This window comes from Mobula hypostoma, chromosome 18, assembly GCF_963921235.1.
Source record: "Mobula hypostoma chromosome 18, sMobHyp1.1, whole genome shotgun sequence".
NCBI lineage: Eukaryota > Metazoa > Chordata > Chondrichthyes > Myliobatiformes > Myliobatidae > Mobula > Mobula hypostoma.
In genome coordinates this window covers 62893798-62915894 of record NC_086114.1, presented here as the reverse complement: position 1 = coordinate 62915894, position 22097 = coordinate 62893798, and the positions used below count along the sequence as shown (strand labels likewise).

Genomic DNA, 22097 nt, shown 5'->3' with positions numbered 1-22097 from the left:
TACTGCATTCAATTCTAGCCACCCTACGGAAGTCTTTGAAGAGGGTGTGGAAAGGGTTTAAAGAGAAAGATTAAAGATGAGCTTTATTTGTCACAGATATATCCAAGGTAAAATGAAATCAGCCATTTTGTGTCAAATCAAATCGGCAAGGAGGATGCTGGGCAGTCCACAAGTCTTTCCAGCGCCAAGACATCACGCCCACAACTCACTAACCCTAACCCATTCATCTTTGAAATGTGAGAAGGAACTGGATCACCCGCAGGAAATCCACGCGGTCACAGGGAGAACAAACTCCCTGCAGACAGCAACAGCAATTGAACCCCACGGTGTAAAGCGTTGCTGTAAATGTCACACTAGTGTGCTGCCCATGGGCCGTACCGTGACATATAGCAGGACATTCTCTGGATTAGTGGGCACTTGCTACAAGGAGAGGCTGGGCAAACTTGGGTTGTTTCCTCTCGAGCAGCCGGTTCCTCTGAGGGAACCTGATGGAGGTTTATCAAGGTGTCCCAGGCACGGATGGAGTAGACAGTTGGGATGCTTTTCTCCTGGGATCAAAATGTCTAACGCTAGAGGTGAGGGGTAATGTTCAAGGGAATTGTGCAGAGCAAGTCTTTATTTATACAGAGAGTGGTGGGTGCCTGAAACAGGTTGCCAGGACTGGTGGTGGAGCCAGACATGGCAGACAGGTTCTTAGACAGGAACATAAATATACAGACATCAGAGCAATTTCTGTCTTGAACATAAGAAGTGCCAAAGCCTTCCCATCAGCTGGGCAATGCGGGAGGAGAGAACAGCGCGCCGCGCGTGCACAGCCCTCCGGTGAAAAATGATATCGTATCCGTTAAATAGGGGCCGTGGACAATTCTGATTTGATGGAGATAGACGTGAAAGCACAGAGGAACATCTGGAGAAATTTCTGAAATGCTCATTCGCTGCTGTTGTTACTGCGCGGTCGGAAATCTTCCGGAGGGTAGGCCTCAAAATCTCCGGCTTTGCCTGCGGTTGGCGACTGAGATGGAGGTCGAATCGTTCGGATAGAGATGGCGCTCAGTACTCGGTGTCGGAGAGCTGATCAGAGGCTCGAAGTTTTCGGACGACTCAGAGTCGGACTGTGGTCAGGCATGGCAGGGAGAGTTTTTCTTCCTTCTCCCGTCTGCGTGAGATGTGGGACATTTGAGAGACTTTGAACTTTTACTGTGCTCATGGACTTCTTCATCAAATTATGGTATTGTTGTACTGTTGTAACTATATGTTATAATTATGTGGTTTTGTTAGTTTTTCAGTCTTGGTCTGTCCTGTGTTTTATGATATCACACCGGAGGAAATATTGTATCATTTCTTAATGCATGCATTACTAAATGACAATAAAAAGGACTGCATGTCTTCATAATCTAATCTAATCTAATGTTGCGTACAAAGTGGATGGACCGAAGGGCCTGCTTGCACGACGTATAATGGTGACACAGTGAGAGATGCTGAAATATAGCTTTATTTTTCTACGCCAAGAATTTTGCTGTCTGCGCACCTCCCAACTCACTCTATATAGAACTACTATATACAAAGACTGGCTTTGCTATATACTACATCTACCGAATATCGGGTGGTCTAGATAAGGTGGATATAGTACGCAGAAATTATTTCTAATCATGGGGGAGTCTAGAACCCGAGAGCACAGCCTCAGAAAAGAAGGACATCCCTTTAGAATAGAGATGAGGAATTTCTTTTACTAGAGAGTGGTGAATCTGTAGAACACATTGGCACAGACTGGCTGTGGAGGCCAAGTCAATGGGTATATTTAAAGTGAAGATCGGTGGGTCGAAGGGTACTGAAGGTTATCGGGAGAAGGCAGGAGAATGGGATTGAGAGGAAAAATTAATCAGCTATAATTGAATGGTGGGGCAGACTTGATGGGCTGAATGGCCTAATTCTGCTCCTATGTCTTATGGTCTTGTGGTTTCAGGTCAGCTCAAAGTTCTGAGGCCAGCCAGATACTTCTGTAATCAACTGCTGTAACTTTCATAGACCTTCCGCACACAGTATTGTGATAATGACTAGTAACAGATGTAAACTCAGTGCACACAAATGGGAAGGTCAGGGGTCCAGTAATGACCTTTGCGCTTGGAGCATCTGCCAGTTTCTTATGTTCAAATCTCTGTCAGGGGACTTGAACCCATGAGGTCTGAATGTTCAAGTGAATTTTGGTTAGACAGAGTAGGAATGCTGGGTAACATTCAGATGAAACTTTGAGGCTGCCCTTTCATAAAGGATCCCCAACACAACTTTGGTGAAAAGCATGGAGCTCTTCCATTTCCACGGCGATATTTATCCCTCAAGCAAAAACATCAAAAATAAACAGATTAATTGTTCATTGCTACTTATGTATTTATTGTACTTTTGTTTATTTTGAGATACGATGCAGAACAGGCCTTTCTGGTTCAACAAACCTCACCGCCCAGCAACACCCTGTTTTAACACTAGCCTAGTCACAGGACAAATTATGATGACCGAATAGCCTACTAACCGGTATAGTATGTCTCTGGACTGTGGGAGGGAACTGGAGCACCCAGAGGAAACCCACTCGGTTCACAGGCAGAATGTATAAACTCTTTACTGAAATTGAACTCCAAACTCCGGAATGCCCCAATCTGTAATAGCGGGTCACAGGGGAATGTACTAACTCTTTACAGGAATTGATCTCTGAAGTCTGGAACGCCCTGGACTGCAATAGTCTCACACTAATCACTATTACCTGTGGGATCCTGCTGTACTGTATCTCCTCATTGTTGACAACTCTATGTTACTGGCCATAAAGCACTTTGAGATGTTCTTACAAAAGGACAAGAAAGGTGCTATAGACCAAAACAAGGCAGCACAGCAAAGGAACAGGTCCTTTGGCCCACACTGTTGTATCTAATTATCTTAGTAATCAAAAAACAACTAATCTAATCCTTTCTGCCTGCACAATGTCCATATCTTTCCATTTCCTGCACATCCATGTGCCTATCTTGAACACCCCTATTGTAGCTGTCTCCATCGCCACCCCAGGCAGTGTGTCTAGGCACCCACCACTCTAAAAATACTTAATCCCACATCTCCTTATCGCTCTCACCATCCTCTCTGGTATTAGACATTTAAATCCTCAGAGAAAGTTACAGTCTTCTCTTCTTCTATGCCTCTCATAATCTTATAAGCCTCTTTTGGATCTCCCCTCAGCCTCCTCTGTTCCATAGAAGACAACCCAAATTTGTCCAGCCTCTCATTATAGCACATGCCCTCTAATCCAGGCAGCATCCTGGTAAACGTCTGCACCCTCTCCGAAGCTTCCACATCCTTCCTATAATGGGGCAAACAGAACTCTGTGCAATACTCCAAGTGAAGCCTATCTAAAGTTTTATAAATCTGCAACATAACTTCCTGACTCCAGACCTGATGAAGGGTCTCAGCCTGAAACATCAACTGTTTATTCCCGTCCATTGATGCTGCCTGACCACCTCACGTCCTCCTGCAATCTGAGTGTGTGCGCTGTTCAAGATTTTCAGCATGTGCACAGTCTCCAGGGTTTAATCACTTATGAAGCACTTGAGCAGGTACAGGGAGGGGTGAAGCTTTGGTTGGATATGGGCAAGATAAAACTGGGACTAGATGGGCGGGCACCATGGTTGGCATGGGTTGGTTCAGCTGAAGGGTCTGTACTTTTTACACAAGTGTCTGAATGATGTGTTAGCGGCTGACGCCAATCGCAGGTTTCACCTCGCCACTCTCTGCTGCAGTCAGACTGTGGAGCAGGGCAAGGAATTAATGCAGGAATCCTCCCACAACCGATCTGACATCAGATCAGAATCAGAATCAGGTTTAATATCACTGGCATACGTTGTGAAACTTGTTGCTTTGCAGCAGCTGCACATCAAGATACACAATAAGAAAAATAAAAATTACAATGTTTATATCAAATTAATTAAGAAGTGCAAAAAGAGAGGGAAACTGTCATGAGCTGTGTGCATGGGTTCACTATCTATTCAGAAATCTGATGGCAGAGGAGAAGAGGCTGTTTCTGAAATGTTTAGTGTCTTCAGGCTCCTGTCCCTCCTCCCAGATAGTAACAATGAGAATAAGAATGACAGTAACAACATCCTCATGTCCTAGTTGGTGGGATCCTTAATGACAGACGCCACCTTTTGAAGATGCCCTCGGTGCTGGGGAGACGAGTGCTCATGATGGAGCTAACCGAGTTTATAACTTGCTGCAGCTTTTTCCGATCCTGTGCAGTGGCCGCCCCGTACCAGACGGTGATGTAACCAGTTAGAATGCTCTCCATGGTACTTCTGTAGAAACATGCGACTGCCATTTGTGACACTCAAATCCGGTAACTCCACAAATAACCAGCAATGGCTGGTTGGCATCCAGCTCCCAGTGACTCAGCCCACTGTCCTTCAAACCATGTCTGCTATGGATGGTTACTGCTTCTGTTGATGACCCCCTGGCTCCCTGGAGACATTGTCTCAATGCTTGTTTGGCTCTCTGCTGTAACCTGTGTTACCACTGCCAGCAGCCAGTGATCTGCGTTACCACTGCCAGCAGCCAGTGACCTGCGTTACCACTGCCAGCAGCCAGTGACCTGCGTTACCACTGCCAGCAGCCAGCGACCTGCGTTACCACTGCCAGCAGCCAGTGACCTGCGTTACCACTGCCAGCAGCCAGTGACCTGCGTTACCACTGCCAGCAGCCAGTGACCTGCGTTACCACTGCCAGCAGCCAGTGATCTGCGTTACCACTGCCAGCAGCCAGTGATTTACTGTTTGCTAGGGCACTCTCAGCAGCAACCGCTCTTCACCCGATGCCGTAACTCAGGGCACTGGAGGTCCTCTGTTGGCCAAGGTCGACCACTGATTTGTGTCCTAGCTGTCCAGACAGTACAATATGGAGAGAAAGCTGCTGCCTATCCCCTTTTCCACGCAGCTGATGAATCCAAAGGAACAGCAGAGACTGACGCAGTTTTGCACCAGTGGCTTCACAGGGGTTGCCAGTCCGCGTTGAGCTCAATGCAGGACTGTATTGGGGACTCCCCCTCTGGATATTTCCTTGGGAGTTTACTCCTGAAGCTTGCCCTACAGGTGGGTCTAGCTGAAGACAGCAGAGATTTGAGATCTTCTAGACGAGTTGCCAACCACGGATGACAAGCCCCAGCTGCCCGACACGACTGATTTTAAGGTGCCAGTAACCCACCTTTACCCCTTCTCCTGGTAGTAGAAATAGTTCTCCATGCCTAGGAGCTAAGTCATACGTGAAGGCCAGGAGCTGGACTTGATTGTCAGAGGCTATTTGAGACGTATGCCAAGGGGAGCATTTAATAGGTAGTCGGAGCTTATCCCCACTATAAACCACCACCCCCACCCCTGGTCATGACAACCTGAGGGAGCTTCAAAGGAAATAAAATACCCTCTGATGTCCCCTCAAGGCGCACTTGCCTCAGAATCAAAAAGTTGCTGATTGGTGCCCCGTTGCTGACCTTCGAGCATCGTACAGAGGCCCAGAGTCAGCCTGACTCTAACTCCTCCACATCCCTGTCCCTAAATTCCAACCCGATCCCCAACTCCCTTCCCTGTTCCCAAAACCATCTCCACGAAGTTAACTAAATCTCCCCAGCCCATCCTTGGATGTAATGGTTGTTGACGTAAACAATGCATTTCACTGTATGTTTTGATGTCCATATATTCATTCATTATGTGCTGTGTCTTACGACGAAGGCGATCATGGTCTTGACAAGATTGTTCTTGGCAAATTTTTCCACAGAAGCAGTTTGCCATTGTCAGTGTTTGACGTATACGTGATAAATAAACCTGAATCTGAAACTGTTGGTTTGCACCCACCTCAAGGGACTTCAGGACAAAAGACAGCACAGTGGCATTGTGGGAAGAGCTGCAAGCTCACATCAACAGAGGCCTGGGTTCGATCCCAACCCCAGGTGCTGTCCGTGTAGAGTCGCCCTGGGTCGCGTGTGTTTCCCCAGGCTACTCAGGTTTTCTCCCACATCCCAAAGAGCGGTCCTGATGAAGGGTCTCGGATCAAAACATCGACTATTTATTCCCCTCCATAGGTGCTGCCTGACCTGTTGAGTTGCTACACCATTTTGTGTCCATTGCTGAAGACCATCGGTTTGGTAGATAAAATGGGCACAGTAAGTTGCCCCTGGTGTGTAAGCGAGTGATAGAATAAGACCATAAGACAGAGCAGAATTAGGCCATTCAGCCCATTGAGTCTGTTCTGCCATTCCATCATGGCTGGTTAATTAGCCCTCTCAACCCCATTCTCCTGTCTCTGCTGAAGTGAGCCTGTGGCTCTACCCACAATGCCACCGTGCTGTCTTTTGTCCTGAAGTCCCTGGAGGTGGAGAGGGGGAGGGCTGCAAGCCAACAGTTTCAGATTCATGTTTATTTATCATGTGCAATGGCCAACCACTTCGGCAGAAAAATTTGCCAAGAACAATCATGGTCAAGATCATGATACCCTGACTAATCAAGAGCCTACCAACCTCTGCTTTAAGTATCGCCAATGACTTGGCCTCCACAGCCATCTGTGGTAATGAATTCCTAGAATCTCCCACTGTAGGAAATATCCTCTCCATATTCACTCTATCTCAACCTTTCAATGTTCAATAGGGTTCAAAGAGATTTGCCCTCATTCTTTTAAATTCCTGTGCGTACAGGCCCAGAGCCAAGAAACACTGCTCATATATTTTCCTTAATCCTGTCCACCAAGGCCTTCTTATGGCCCCTTCTGGCTCTCCCAACTTTATTCTTAAGCTCCTTCCTGCTAGCCTTACAATCTTCTAGATCTCTATCATTACCTAGTTTTTTGAACCTTTCGTAAGCTCTTCTTTTCTTCTTGACTAGATTTACAACAGCCTTTGTACACCACGGTTCCTGTACCCTACCATCCTTTCCCTGTCTCATTGGGAACCCACTCAACCCGTTCATATGTTAAACTGTTCATCCCTGGAATCATTCTTGCAAACCTCCCCTGGACTCTCTCCAATGCCAGCACATCTTTTCTGAGATAAGGGGCCCAAAACTGCTCACAATACTCCAAGTGTGGTCAGACCATTGCCTTAAAGCCTCAGCATTACACCCTTGCTTTTACATATATTCTAGTACTCTCAGAATGAATGCTGAAATTGCAATTTCTTTCCTTACCACTGACACAACCTGCAAGTTAACCTTCAGGGAACCCTGCACAAGGAACGCCAAGTCCCTTTGTACCTCTGATTTTTATCTCCCCATTTAGAAAACGGTCTATGCCTCTATTCCTTCTACCTAAATGCATGACCATACAGTTCCCAGCACTACATTCCATCTGTCACTTTTTTGATTGTCTTCCAAATCTGTCGAAGTCCTTCTGCAGAATCCCTGCTTCCTCAACACTACCTTTGTTTCATCCGCAAACCTGGCCATATAGGCATCAATTCTGTCACCCAAATTATTAACATATAACGTGAAAACAAGCAGTCCCAACACCAACACCTACGGAACACTACTAGTCACCAGCAGGCAACCAGAAAAGATCCCATTCTGTCCCACTCTTTGCCTCCTGTGAGTCAGCTAATCGTCTATCCATGTTAGAACATAAGAAACAGGAGCAGGAGTTGGCCATCTGCTCTGCTATCCAATAAGATCATGGCTGATCTGCCAAGGACTCATCTCCACCTACCTGCCTTTTCCCCATAACTCTTAATTCCCCCATGATGCAAAAATCTATCCAACCTTGTCTTAACTATATTCACTGAGGTAGCCTCCACTACTTCATTGGGCAGAGAATTCCACGGATTCACCACTCTTTGGGAAAAGCAGTTTCCTTATCTTCACCCTAAATTTACTTCCCCCCCCCTCCAAATCTTTAGGCTATGTTCCTAGTTCTAGTCTCACCTACCAGTGGAAACAACTTTCCTGCCTCTATCTTATTCATCTCTTTCATAATTTTATGTTTTCATAAGATCTCCTCTCATTCTTCTGAATTCCAGCAAGTATAGTCCCAGGCGACTCAATCTCTCCTCAGTCTAAACCCCTCATCTCTGGAATCAACCTGGTGAACCTCCTCTACACCGTCTCCAATGCCAGTATATCCTTCCTCAAGTAAAGAGACCAGAACTGCACACAGTACTCCAGGTGTGGCCTCACCAGTACTCTATACAGTTGCCGCATAACCTCCCTGCTCTTAAATTCAATCCCTCTAGCGATGAAGGCCAACATTCTATTTGCCTTCTTGATAGCCTGCTACACCTGCAAACCAACCTTTTGTGATTCATGCACAAACACTCCCAAGTCCCTCTACACAGCAGCATACTGCAATCTTTTACTATTTAAATAATAATCTGATCTTGCAGTTTTCCTTCCAAAGTGGCTGACTCGCATTTACCAACATTGTATTCCATCTGCCAGACCCTTGCCCACTCACTTAACCTATCTAAATCTCTCTGCAAACTCTCTGTATCCTCTGCACAATTTGCTTTTCCACTCAATTTAGTGTCATCAGCAATTTAGTATCTTTCTTGCAATACCATGGGCTCTCATCTTGTTAAGCAATAAGATGTGCAGCACCTTGTCAAAGGCTGTCTAGAAATTCAAGAATACAACATCCTCTCTTTCTTCCTATCCTGCTTGTTATTTCCTCAATGAATTCCAACAGATTTGTTAGACAAAATTTCCTCTTAAGGAAACCATGCTGACTTTGGCTTAGTTTATCATGTGCTTCCAAGATCCCGTAACCCCTGAAGCCTCATCCTTAATAATGGACTGCAACATCTTCCCAATGAAATCAGGCTAACTGGCCTATAATTTTCTTTCTTCAACCTCCCTCCCTTTTTAAAGAGTGGAGTAACATTTGCAGATTTCCAGCCCTCCAGAACCATTCCAGAACCTAGTGATTCTTGAAAGATCTTACCAGTGCAACCACAATCTCTTCAGCCACCTCTTTCAGAGCCCTGGGGTTGTAGTTCATCTGGTCCAGGTGACTTAGCTACCTTCAGAATTTTCAGCTTCCCGAGCACATTCTCCTTAGTAATAGTAATTACACACACTTCTGTCTCCTGATATCAAATTTCTAGCGTAAGGTTAGCCTTCCACAGTGAAGACTGATGCAAAATCTCTGATCTCTGAGGACTTTACCTGGTCCCAACATATCAATTCAGTTATAAAGAAGGCAAGACAGTGACTATACTTCATTAGGAATTTGAAGAGATCTGGCATGTCAACAAATACACTCAAAAACTTCTGTAGATGTACCGAGGAGAGCATTCTGACAGACTGCATCACTGTTTGGTATGGGGGTGGGGGGGGGAGGCTACTGCACAGGACCGGAAGAAGCTGCAGAGGGTTGTACATTTAGTCAGCTCCATCTTGGGCACTAGCCTACAAAGTACCCAGGACATCTTCAAGGAGCAGTGTCTCAGAAAGGCAGCGTCCATTATTAAGGACCCCCAGCACCCAGGGTATGCCCTTTTCTCATTGTTACCATCAGGAAGGAGGTACAGAAGCCTGAAGGCACACACTCAGCGATTCAGGAACAGCTTCTTCCCCTCTGCCATCCGATTCCTAAATGGACATTGAACCCATGAACACTACCTTACTTTTTAAATATATACTATTTCTGTTTTTTGCACAAATTTTAATCTATTCAATATACATATACTGTAATTTATTTATTTATTTATTATTAATTTTTTTCTTCTTCTTCTTCTATATTATGCATTGCATTGAACTGCTGCTGCTAAGTTAACAAATTTCATGACACACACTGGTGACAATAAACCTGATTCTGATTCTGAAATGCTTCTTAAGTTCGTTCACCATTTCTTTATCCCCCACTATTATTTCTCCAGTGTTATTTTCGAATGATCTGATACCCACTCTTTCTTCTTTTATTCTTTATATATCTGAAATCTTATTATTGGCTAGCTTACCTTCATATTTCATCTTTCTCTCCTTATGGCCTTTTTAGTTGTCTATCCTTGGTTTTTAAAGTCTTCCCAATCCTCTAACTTCCCATTAATTTTTGCTTTTGTGTCTTTGACTTTCCTTGTCAGCCACGGTTGTGTCATCCTCCTTTTAGAACACTAATTCATCATTGTGATGTATCATTCCTGCACCTTCCCCATTGCTCTCAGAAAACCCAGCCACTGCTGCTCTGCCATCATCCCTGCTAGTATCCCCTTCCAATCAACTTTAGCCAGCTCCTCTCTTATGCCTCTGTAATTCCCTTTACTCCACTATAATACTGATATATCTGACTTCAGCTTTTCCCTCTCAAACTGCAGGGTGAATTCTATCAAATTATGATCACTGCCTCCTAAAAGGATTCCTTTACCTTAAGATCCCTAATCAAATCTGGTTCGTTACACAACACTCAATTCAAAACTGCCTTTCCCCTAGTGGGCTCAACCACAAGCCACTCTAAAAGCCATCTCATAGGCATTCTACAAGTTAGATCTCTTGGGATCCAGCACCAAGTGGATTTCCCCCAATCTACCTGCATATTGAAATCCCCATGCCTATTGTAACATTGTCCTCTTTGACATAACTTTTCTATCTCCCCTTGTAATTTGTATCCCACATCCTGACTACTGTTTGGAGACCCATCAAGGCCTTTTTATTATTGCCGTTTCCTAACTCTGCCCACAAGGATTCTACATCCTCCAATCCTATGTCACCTCTTTCTAAGGATTTGAGTTCATTTTACCAACCCACCCCTTGCATACCTGCCTGTCCTTTCAGTATAATGTGCATCCTGGGATGTTAAGCTCCTGATCTTCTTTCAGCCACAATTCTGATACCCACAACATTATACCTGCCGATCGCTAACTGACTACCACCCCCTCGAAACTAATCAACAAGCTCCAAGACCTCGGCCTCAATAACTCCTTGTCCAATTGGATCCTCAATTTCCTCACTCACAGACCCCAGTCAACAAATCTCCTCTGAAATCACCATCACCACAAGGCTGTGTGTCTTTCCCCCTCTTCTACTGGCTTTTTCTTATGACTATGAGGATAAGCACAGTTCCAATTCCATATTTAAATTTGCTGACAATACCAATGTTGTGGGCAGAATCAAATGTGGTGATGAATCAGCATATAGGAGGGAGGTTGAAAATCTGGCTGAGTGGTGCCATAACAACAACCTCCAGAGGATATGTCCTGTGTCCAGCACATATGAGCCATTACAAAAAAGGCACAAGAGTACCTCAATTTTCTTCAAAGTTTGTGAGAATTCAGCATGTGATCTAAAACTTTAACAAACTTCTACAGTTCTATAGCTGCCCTTTACTGACTGCAGCTCTGCATGATCCCCTCAAAACTAATCAATAAGCTTCAAGACCTTGACCTCAATACCTCTTTGTGCAACTTGATCCTTGATTTCCTCACTTGCAGTCAGTTCAGATTGGCAACATCTTGTCCTCCTTGGTCTCCATTAGCATAGGAGGACCACAGGTTGTGTGCTTTGCCCTCTTCTCTACTTGCTTTACACGAATGACTATATGGCTAAGCACAGCTCCAATTCCATATTCAAGTTAGCTGATGACACCAGTGTCGTAGGCCAAATCAAAGGCGGTGATGAATCAGCATATAGGAGGGAGATTGAAAATCTGAGTGGTGTCATAACAACAACCTCTCACTCAATGTCAGCAAAACCAAGGAGCTGATTATTGACTTCAGGAGGAAGAAACCAGAGTCCTAAGAGGAGCAGGAATGGAGAGGGTCAGCTATTTTAAATTCCTTGATGTTATTATTTCAGAGGTCCAGCCCTGGGTCCAGCATGCAAGTGTAATTATGAAGAAAGCACAGCAGCACCTTTACTTCCTTTAGGAGTTTACGAAGATTCAGCATGACATCTAAAACTTTAACAAACTTCTATGACTGTGTGTGGAGAGTGTATTGACTGGCTGCTTCACAGCCTGGTACGGAGACGCCAACCCCCCAAAAGGTAGTGGATACAGCCCAGTCCGTCGTGGGTAAAGTCCTCCCCCCACCATTGAACACGTCTACACAAAACGTTGTAACAGGAAAGCAGCATCCATCATCAGGGAACCCCACCACCCAGGGGATGCTCCCTTCTCGCTGCTGCCATCAGGGGACGTACAGGAGCCTCAGGTTCCACATCACCTGGTTTGGGAACAGTTATTAACCCTCAACGATCAAGCTCCTGAACCAGAGGAGATAACTTCATTCACTGAACTGATTCCACAACCTATGAACTGACTTTCAAGAACTCTGCAACTCACGTTCCCAATATTTATATTATTTATTTATTATTATTTTGGGCTTTCTCTTTTTTGTATTTGCACAGTTTGTCATCTTTTGCACATTGGTTGTTTGTTTTTGTTGTGTGTAGCTTTTCATTAATTCTATTGTGTTTCTTTGTGTTTACTATGAATGCTCAGTAGACAATGAATCTCAGGATAGCACATGGTACTTCAATAATACATTTACTTTGAACATCCCTCTAAACCTTTCCTATCCACGTACTTGTCCAAGTAACTTTTAAATGTTGTAAATGTACCTGCCTCGACCACTTCCTCGAGGAGCTTGTTCCATACACTGACTACCCTCTGGGAGAAAAGTTACAATAGACAACAGACAATAGGTGCAGGAGTAGGCCATTCAGCCCTTCGAGCCAGCACCGCCATTCACTGTGATCACGGCTGATCATCCACAATCAGTATCCAGTTCCTGCCTTATCCCCATAACCTTTGATTCCACTATCTTTAAGCGCTCTATCCATCTGTTTTTTGAAAGCATCCAGAGACTTGGCCTCCACAGCCTTCTGGGGTTACCTCTCGGGTTCCTCTGAATTCTGCTCCCCCCCACCAATCTTAACCCCATGCCTTCTAATTCTTGATTCCCCAACCCTTGGAGAAAGACCGTGCGTATTCACCTATCGGTAACGTAGCAGTCGTTGTAACATCTTTCAGCAGCAGCAAGCTGGGTTCAATTCCCACCACTGTCTGTAAGGAGTTTGTCCGCTCTCCCTGTGACTGCGAGGGTTTCCTCCGGGGGCTCCGGTCTCCCCCCACATCCGAAAAGACATGCAGATTGGTAGATCAGTCGGTCACATGGGTGTAATTGGTCACATGGGTGTAATTGGGCGGCACGGGCTCGTTGGGCTGGATGGGCCTGTCACCGTGCTGTAGCTCTCATTAAATAAAATTAGAAATCCATGCCCCTCATAACAGAGGGGAAAGGAGTAGGCAAATGGCAGTGATTCCAGCACGAATTTACAAGTGAGGAGTACTACACATGTTCAATAGGTCACGGTATTTGGAGGTGAATGATAATAGAACATAGAACATAGAATAGTACAGCACAGTACAGGCCCTTCGGCCCACAATATTGTGCCGACCCTCAAACCCGGCCTCTCTTATAAGCCCCCACCTTAGATTCCTCCATATACCTGTCTAATAATGGTCTGTGACCTTGTAGAGACAGAAAGAATTCTCAGTGGTTGTACTCCCCTCTGGGTCAATGCACACTAGAAGGAAGCAGCATCAGAAATTATAGTTCCATTATACCTAGTTTTACCTTCTCCACCCCTGTGGCCTTCCTCTTCATTTCAAGGTTGCTTTGTTCCTGTGTGCTACACACTAATTGGATCACCCATCATTGCTTGACATCTACAAGGAGAAGGGAATTGTCCCAGCCAACCTCCCTTGCCGAACTGATGCCAGTGAGGATGAAGTATCGGTATGGAATACTCCCTATGTGCAATACTGCAGTGCAGCACACGAAGCAGTGTGATTGCTTACTGCACCTCCAAAATCTGGTGATCCGATGCTGGAAGATGCTAGACAAACGCAACTCTCCACATTGTTCCTAACGACCTTTGGGGAAATGATCAGACACGTTTGGTACAGAAGCCTGAAGATGCACACTCAATGATTTAGGAACAGCTTCTTCCCCTCGGCCATCAGATGTCTGAATGGTGATTGAAACCTTGAACACTGCCTCGCTTTTTGATCTCTTTTTCCCAAATTTATTTATTTTATGTATTGTGGTTCCTTAAGGCTGTCATAGCCAGGGGATTGGTAATGGGGATGAGCTCCCACTCCTATTAAATGCTCCCAATGGTGTGGGCCTCAAATAGCCTCTGACAACAAAGTCCAGCTCCCAGCCTTCACGTATGACTTAGCTACTAAGCCCGGCAGAACCGTTTCTATTGACAGGGGAAGAAGCAAAAATATGTTACCAGTGCCTTGAAACCAGTCGCTTCGGACAAATGGGGCTCACCAACCGTGGCTGACAGCTCATTGAGAAGGAAGACTCTAATCTCAAACCTCCACTGTCTCACAGCTGTACCCACTCATGGGGAAGGCTTTGGGAGTGAACCCCCAGAAAAAAACCGGAGCTGGAGTCCCTGAGGCTGTCCTACATTGAGTTCAACACTGACTGGCAACTCCTGCGATGCCACTGGTGCCAAACTGTATCGGTCTCTGCCATCCCTTTGCTCTATATGTTGTACTGCCCTGGCCTGTGTACCCGGGGATGCAATATCCAAGGTTGACCCTCACCAACAGAGGGCCTCATTCTTATTGTAATGTACAGTGATTTTTATATATGGCACTGTTCTGCTGCCCCAAAACCACAAACTCCACCACATACACCAGTGATAATAAACCAGATTCTGAAACAAGGCAACCAGTTTAAGCACAGTAGATTCCTTTAAACAACAACTATTTTTATGGTTGGTCAAGGACTACTACTGGTCCGGATACGCCCTGCATATAACTCCCCAGCCCATCAGTATGAACTTGGACATGTCACTGTGACACTTTGTAGTATGGATCATAAGGAGAACACAATGTCTTAACTAGAGCTGCCAGTATCGAAATCTCTAATTTAGCTCAATATTAGTCCCATATGTGAGATTTTGCACCTCCGATAAAGTTAAGAAAGTGTAGGAGGCACTGAACTACACTCCTAATTATACAACCAATGTTTTGACAGTTAGCTACAAGATTGGGATGATAATAAAATACTGGGATTCTGAGGCCCTCCTTTGGTCGGGATCGACCATGGATGTTGTGTCCTAGCTATCTACATAGTTGATACGCAAACCAGTACACGAGGTGGGGCAGTACGACGTGGAGAGCAAGCTATTGCCCACGCAGCGGGCTCCCCCTCTCCACAGCTGATGAATCCAGAGGAACGGCAGAGACTGATACAGTTTGGCACCAGCGGCATCACAGAAGTTGCCAGTGTGTTGAGCTCAATGTAGGACTGCCTTAGGGACCCCAGCTCCGGACTTTTCCCATCAGGGTTTACTCCCTAAACCTTCCCCATGAGTGGGTATAGGCATAAGGCAGCCAAGGTTTGAAAGCAGAGTTTTCCTTCTCCTAGACGAGCTGCCAACCGTGGCAGGCAAGCCCCATCTACCCGAAGCAACTAATTAAGGCATCAGTAACCTGCCTTTGCCCCTTCTCCTGTCAGTAGAAATGGTTCCACTAGGTTTAGTAGCTAGAAGATGGTTGAATTTAATTTAGTAGTTTAGAAGATGGCGACGCGACGCAGCACGCGCAGCTCTCCAGTGAAATGATATCGTACTTGTAAGTAGGATGCCGTGCACAATTCTGATTTGATGGAGACGGACGTGAGAAGGCACAGAGGAACATCTGGAGAAATTTCTGAAATGCCCAGTTCGCTGCCGCTGCTACTGTGCGATCGAGAATCTCCGGAGGGAAGGCCCCAAAATCCCTGGCTTTGCCTGCTGCTGGCGACCGAGGCTGAGGTCGAAGCGTTCAGCAGAGATGGTGCTTGGTACTCGGTGTTGGAGGGCCGATCAGAACTCGAAGTTTTCGGACGACTCAGAGTCGGACTGTGGTCGAGCATGGCAGGGAGAGTTTTCTTCCTTCTCCCGTCTGTGTGAGATGTGGGACTTTTGAGAGACTTTGAACTTTTTTTCTGTCCCCATGGCCTGTTCTTCATCAAGTTATGGTATTGTTGCATTGTTGTAACTATATATTTATAATTATGTGGTTTTTGTCAGTTTTTCAGTCTTGGTCTGTCCTGTGTTTCTGTGATATCACACCGAAGGAATATTGTATCATTTCTTAATGCATGCATTACTAAATGACAATAAAAGAGAACTGCGTGTCCTCATAATCTAATCTAATCTAAACCACAAGTAAAAGCCAAGAGCTGGATTTGGTTGTCAGGGGCTATTTGAGATGTACACCACTGGGAGCATTTAATAGGTAGTGGGGGCTTATCCTCACTACCCCTTCTCCATGGCTATGGCAATCTTTAGGAGCCACTGGGATTCTATACATTTTTAAAATCATAACTTGATGGTGGTTTTAACCTATTACTGTCTATATTTTAGAAAACAAACAATATATCCATACAATATCCAAATGTTCAAAGGTTTATTTTATTATCAAAATACATATGCAGAATACAACACTGAGGTTTGTCTTCTCCAGATAGCCATGAAACACAGGAAAACCACAGAAGTAGTTGAAAGACATCAACACCCCCCCGTACAAAAAGAAAAAGAAAGAAAATCTCAAATCCCAAACCCCCCAACCCATCCCTCACACAAAAACTAACAGATCGCCCACACGGCTAGAACATCAAACACCAAACGCCCCTCCCTCATACAAAAATCTAATTCATCATCCAAAAGGAGAAACAGCAAAAAGAGCATCGAACCCCGAGCCCTCAGCCTGCCAATTGGCAACAAGAAAGAATGGGAGAGAACACGAAAACAAATACAGAACTGAAAGAGGCCAATATGAACTAGAGTCCAATCCAGAAGTGTCAGAATTTTAATAACATCTCCGAATATCAAATAAATTTGCAAGGCTAGAGTTAACATCACAAACAGTTCAGCACTCCAACAGCATCTGGACAGACTGCCTGGCGATGTCTCAGGGATATGTCTGTGACCAGGTAACCATGGAGCGGGAACACAAGGATACCATGGAGGTGTTCCAGGATGATTAGACAGAGAGGATAAATGTCGTGCTAGTTCACAATGGGAATATTTTAATTTAATTTAGTTTGTGTTTGTGATTGGGTTAGATACTATTGACTATGTGTTTGCTGTAGTATTGTAAAACATAACTTGTAATAAATGTGTTTTGTAAAAAAAAAATGTGCTCCCACAGTACAGAACTGTAAACTCTATACTTTTGAAATCTACGCTCTGGGATGGACTTTGAACCTACAGTCTCTGACTGAGTTACACCTGACACTTGCAGCCACGGTTGATCCTGAAACTGCACAGTAGTGTAAGGGGCCAGTACAGTAGTGTAACGTGTCAGCACTACCCGGGTTCAATTCCCGCCACTGTTTGTACGTTCTCCCTGTGACCACATGGGTTTCCTCTGCATCCTCTGGTTCCCTCCCACATACCAAAGGCATATCGGTTCATAGGTTAATTGATTACATGGGTGTAATTGGGAGGTGCAGGTCCATTGGGCTGAAAAGGCCTACTGCCTTCCTGTATCTCGCTCTAAATAAAAAGTAAAGCCAACCCACTGTGAGGCGATTTGCAAACAGTGTTACTAGATGTCGGTCTCCAACACAAACCCACCATAAACTCCCCTGCACCAAGAACAACAAAAGGCAATGACTCAACAAGGTGATATCAATCATTAAGGATCCCCATCACCCAGGACATGCCTCCTTCTCATTGCTACCATCAAGGAGGAGGTACAGGAGCCTGAAGATACACACTCAACATTTCAGGATCAGTTTCTTCCTCTCTGCCATCAGATTTCCGAATGAACAAAAAACCCACCTATGAACAGTAACTCACTATTTTCTGCTCACTCTGAACTACTTGTTTAATTTATAAAACCATAAGACAAAGGAGCAGAAGTAGGCCATTCGGTCCATCAAGTCTGCTCCACCATTTTATCATGAGCTGATCCATTCTCCCATTTAGTCCCACTGCCCCGCCTTCTCACCATAACCTTTGATGCCCTGGCTACTCAGATACCTATCAATCTCTGCCTTAAATACACCCAATGACTTGGCCTCCACTGCTGCCCGTGGCAACAAATTCCATAGATTCACCACCCTCTGACTAAAAAAATTTTTTCGCATTTCTGTTCTGAAAGGGCGCCTTTCAATCCTGAAGTCATGCCCTCTCGTACTAGACTCCCCCATCATGGGAAACAACTTTGCCACATCCACTCTGTCCATGCCTTTTAACATTCAAAATGTTTCTATGAGGTCTCCCCTCATTCTTCTAAACTCCAAGGAATATAGTCCAAGAGCGGACAAACGTTCCTCATATGTTAACCCTCTCATTCCCGGAATCATTCTAGTGAATCTTCTCTGTACCCTCTCCAACGTCAGCACATCCTTTCTTAAATAAGGAGACCAAAACTGCCCACAGTACTCCAAGTGAGGTCTCACCAGCATCTTATAGAGCCTCAACATCACATCCCTGCTCCTATACTCTATTTCTCTAGAAATGAATGCCAACATTGCATTCGCCTTCTTCACCACCGACTCAACCTGGAGGTTAACTTTAAGGGAATCCTGTACGAGGACTCCCAAGTCCCGTTGCATCTCAGAACTTTGAATTTGTTCCCCATTTAAATAATAGTCTTCCCGTTTATTTTTTCTGCCAAAGTGCATAACCATACACTTTCCAACATTGTACTTCATTTGCCACTTCTCTGCCCATTCTTCCAATCTATCCAAGTCTCTCTGCAGACTCTCCGTTTCCTCAGCACTACCGACCCCTCCACCTACCTTTGTATCGTCAGCAAACTTAGCCACAAAGCCCTCTATTCCATAATCCAAATCGTTGATGTACAATGTAAAAAGAAGCGGCCCCAACACTGATCCCTGTGGAACACCACTGGTAACCGACAGCCAACCAGAATAGGATCCCTTTATTCCCACTCTCTGTTTCCTGCCAATCAGCCAATGCTCTATCCACGTATGTAACTTTCCTGTAATTCCATGGGCTCTTATCTTGTTAAGCAGCCTCATGTGTGGCACCTTGTCAAAGGCCTTCTGGAAATCCAAATATACAACATCCACTGCATCTCCCTTGTCTAGCCTACTGGTAATTTCCTCAAAAAATTGTAATAGGTTTGTCAGGCAGGATTTTCCTTTAAGGAATCCATGCTGAGTTCTGCCTATCTTGTCATATGCCTCCAGGTACTCTGTAACCTCATCCTTGACAATCGACTCCAACAACTTCCCAACCACCGACGTCAAGCTAACAGGTCTATAATTTCCTTTTTGCTTCCTTGCCCCCTTCTTAAATAGCGGAGTGACATTTGCAATCTTCCAGTCCTCCGGAACCATGCCAGAATCTATCGACTTTTGAAAGATCATCGCTAATGCCTCCGCAATCTCCACAGCTACTTCCTTCAGAACACGCCGGTGCATTCCATCTGGTCCAGGAGATTTATCGACCTTTAGCCTATTCAGCTTCCTGAGTACTTTCTCTGTCGTAATTGTGACTGCGCACACTTCTCTTCCCTGCCACCCTTGAGTGTCCGGTATCCTGCTGTCTTCCTCAGTGAAGACTGATGCAAAATACTTGTTCAGTTCCTCTGCCATCTCCTCATCTCCCATTACAATTTCTCCAGTATCATTTTCTATCGGTCCTATATCTACTCTCACCTGTCTTTTACTCTTTATATACTTGAAAAAGCTTTTAGTATCCTCTTCGATACTATTTGCTAGTTTCCTTTCATAGTTAATCTTTTCTCTCTTAATGATCTTCTTGGTTTCCTTTTGTAAGGTTTTAAAGACTTCCCAATCCTCTGTCTTCCCACTAATTTTTGCTTCCTTGTATGCCCTCTCCTTAGCTTTAACTTTGGCTTTGACTTCTCTTGTCAACCACGGTTGCATCCTTTTTCCATTCGAAAATTTCTTCTTTTTTGGAATATACCTGTCTTGCACATTCCTCATTTCTCGCATAAACTCCAGCCACTGCTGCTCTGCTGTCTTTCCCGCCAGTGTCTCTTTCTAGTCAACTTTGGCCAGTTCCTCTCTCATGCCACTGTAATTTCCTTTACTCCACTGAAATACCGACACATCAGATTTCGGCTTCTCTTTTTCTAATTTCTACTATATATAATTCCTATTGTAAATTATAGTACAGAGGATTACAGTTAATTGGGCCATTGGTTAATGGGGTAGCCACTTATTTGGGACAACTTTTAAAGAAAAAAAAGGATTGTATGAAGGATTATCTACACCAGGTGCTGATTTTGTTCATTGTGTACACTGGATGAATTCTTCCGTCAATAACTATTAGGAACTAATACAGTTTTATAATACTGTACTGTAGTAGTATTCCAATTTGTTCTGTATTTCATTTAAATGTATAATTTGTTATTCAGTTAAACAGTTTGTCTTTTTAATTTTTTAAAATTATTTCTATGAAACCAGCTAATTGGGACAGTCACTTAATTGGACCGAAATGTACTGGTCCCGACAAGTCCCAATTAACCAGAATCCACTGTACTTTATGTATTGCACTGTCCTGCTGCAGCAAAATAATAAATTTCATGACTATCGAAAACATGAGCGAAATAATAAACCCAACTCTGACTAACAGTTCAATAACACGGTGACTCGACTGCCAGACAGGTGAAAATATTTCTGGCACTGCGGTGAATTAATTGCAGTAAGTATGTAGCGGTAATCTGAACAACTGCAGTGAAGAGACAGAATAAGAGCAGCAGAAATCGATTGTTTTACTGAAAACAGCATCTGGCTCACTCTAACCGTCTCCCCGCACAGAACAAAACCCCATGTCAGCTAGGGCTGATCTAGATGCACCGTAATATTATGACAAGTCTGTTTGACATTTGCTGTCGATGCAGGATTTTTATTCAGCTCTGTGCAGATTTGTGTTTCACAGCAGTGCCTCCGTGGGCAGTGGCAGGAAGATGCATTGCCTGCTGATGTCCGCGCACCAGCTGAGAGCGGACAGCAACGCACCAAGAGCTCTCCCTTTAACACGCACAAAATGCTGGAGGAACTGGGCAGGTCAGACAGCATCTGTGGAACACTGCTTCAATGTACGTGTGATAAATAAATGAATCTGACTCTCTTCTGTCTGTGCTGGATTGCAAAGTCGAACAGGCTGCATGTAGAAATGAGGAGTTGGGGCCAGTATGAGACTGGTGTGGCCTTGGATTTGCAGGGAGACAGGTTTCTGCCGCATCCCAAGGACATGCGGGTTAGTAGATTGATGGATCACATGGATGTAATTGGGCATCACAGGCTTATTGGACCGGAAGGGCCCCTGGGCTTACTGTCTTTCTAACTGAATAAGATATTCTCCCTACTGATGACCCTAACCTGCCCATAGGGATCACAAACAGACCCCCAAGTACCTGATCTGAGCCTGGTGGGACCTAACACGACGCGGCTGGGGGTGGGGTCAGGTCTACTGTACATCCTGATAAACCATTTGGTGCAAGGGCAGATTGAGCCAGTCATGTAGTCAAGCTCAACATTTTATCCAGGCCTGGATGACATGCTCGGTAACACCTGTGAACGGCATGTTTGAGACTAGTATCAGTATTGGTTTATCATCATCGCATGTAACTAGATTCAGTGAAAAGCTTTACATCAACACAAGAGATTCTGCAGATGCTGGGAATCCAGAGCAACACACACAAAATGCTGGAGGAACTCAGCAGGGTCTCAGCCCGAAACATTGACTGTTCATTCCCTCTATAGATGCTACCCATCTTTTTGACTTTTTATATCTGTTTTTCACCTTAAATGTGCTCCTGGGACTGTTATAGCCTGCGAGTTGCAGTTTGGAGATTGTCTGAGAGATCCAGTGCTTTGCTGTCTCCAAGAGGATTCCGGGAAGCGAGCGCGCACTCAGATGGTCCTGTTGCAAAGAAACTTCAAGACGGGGTACAAACCAATGCTCGACTCCGTTTCACTGGTTAGAGTGTCAAAAAAGATTGAGATATCAAGGCGAGCGAGAGTTCAACGCTGACTGCCTTCCTTTTGATCACTGCCAGAGAAGGAATTGGTGAGTGGCCCTATCACTGTGTGGCTCACTGCTTCATGTGATGTCCCTCTCAATGAATATCAGTGATATCGTAGG

The 22097-nt window shown here is 44.8% G+C and overlaps 1 protein-coding gene and 1 long non-coding RNA gene across 3 annotated transcripts in view; one reads left to right on the top strand and one right to left on the bottom strand.

The window, feature by feature from the left end:
* LOC134358594 (uncharacterized) overlaps nucleotides 1–22097 on the top strand; it is an 86541-nt gene that overhangs the window by 44534 nt on the left and 19910 nt on the right. The gene's annotated exons all lie outside the window — the stretch shown is intronic.
* LOC134358588 (microtubule-associated protein 1A-like) overlaps nucleotides 1–22097 on the bottom strand; it is a 181281-nt gene that overhangs the window by 142158 nt on the left and 17026 nt on the right. The gene's annotated exons all lie outside the window — the stretch shown is intronic.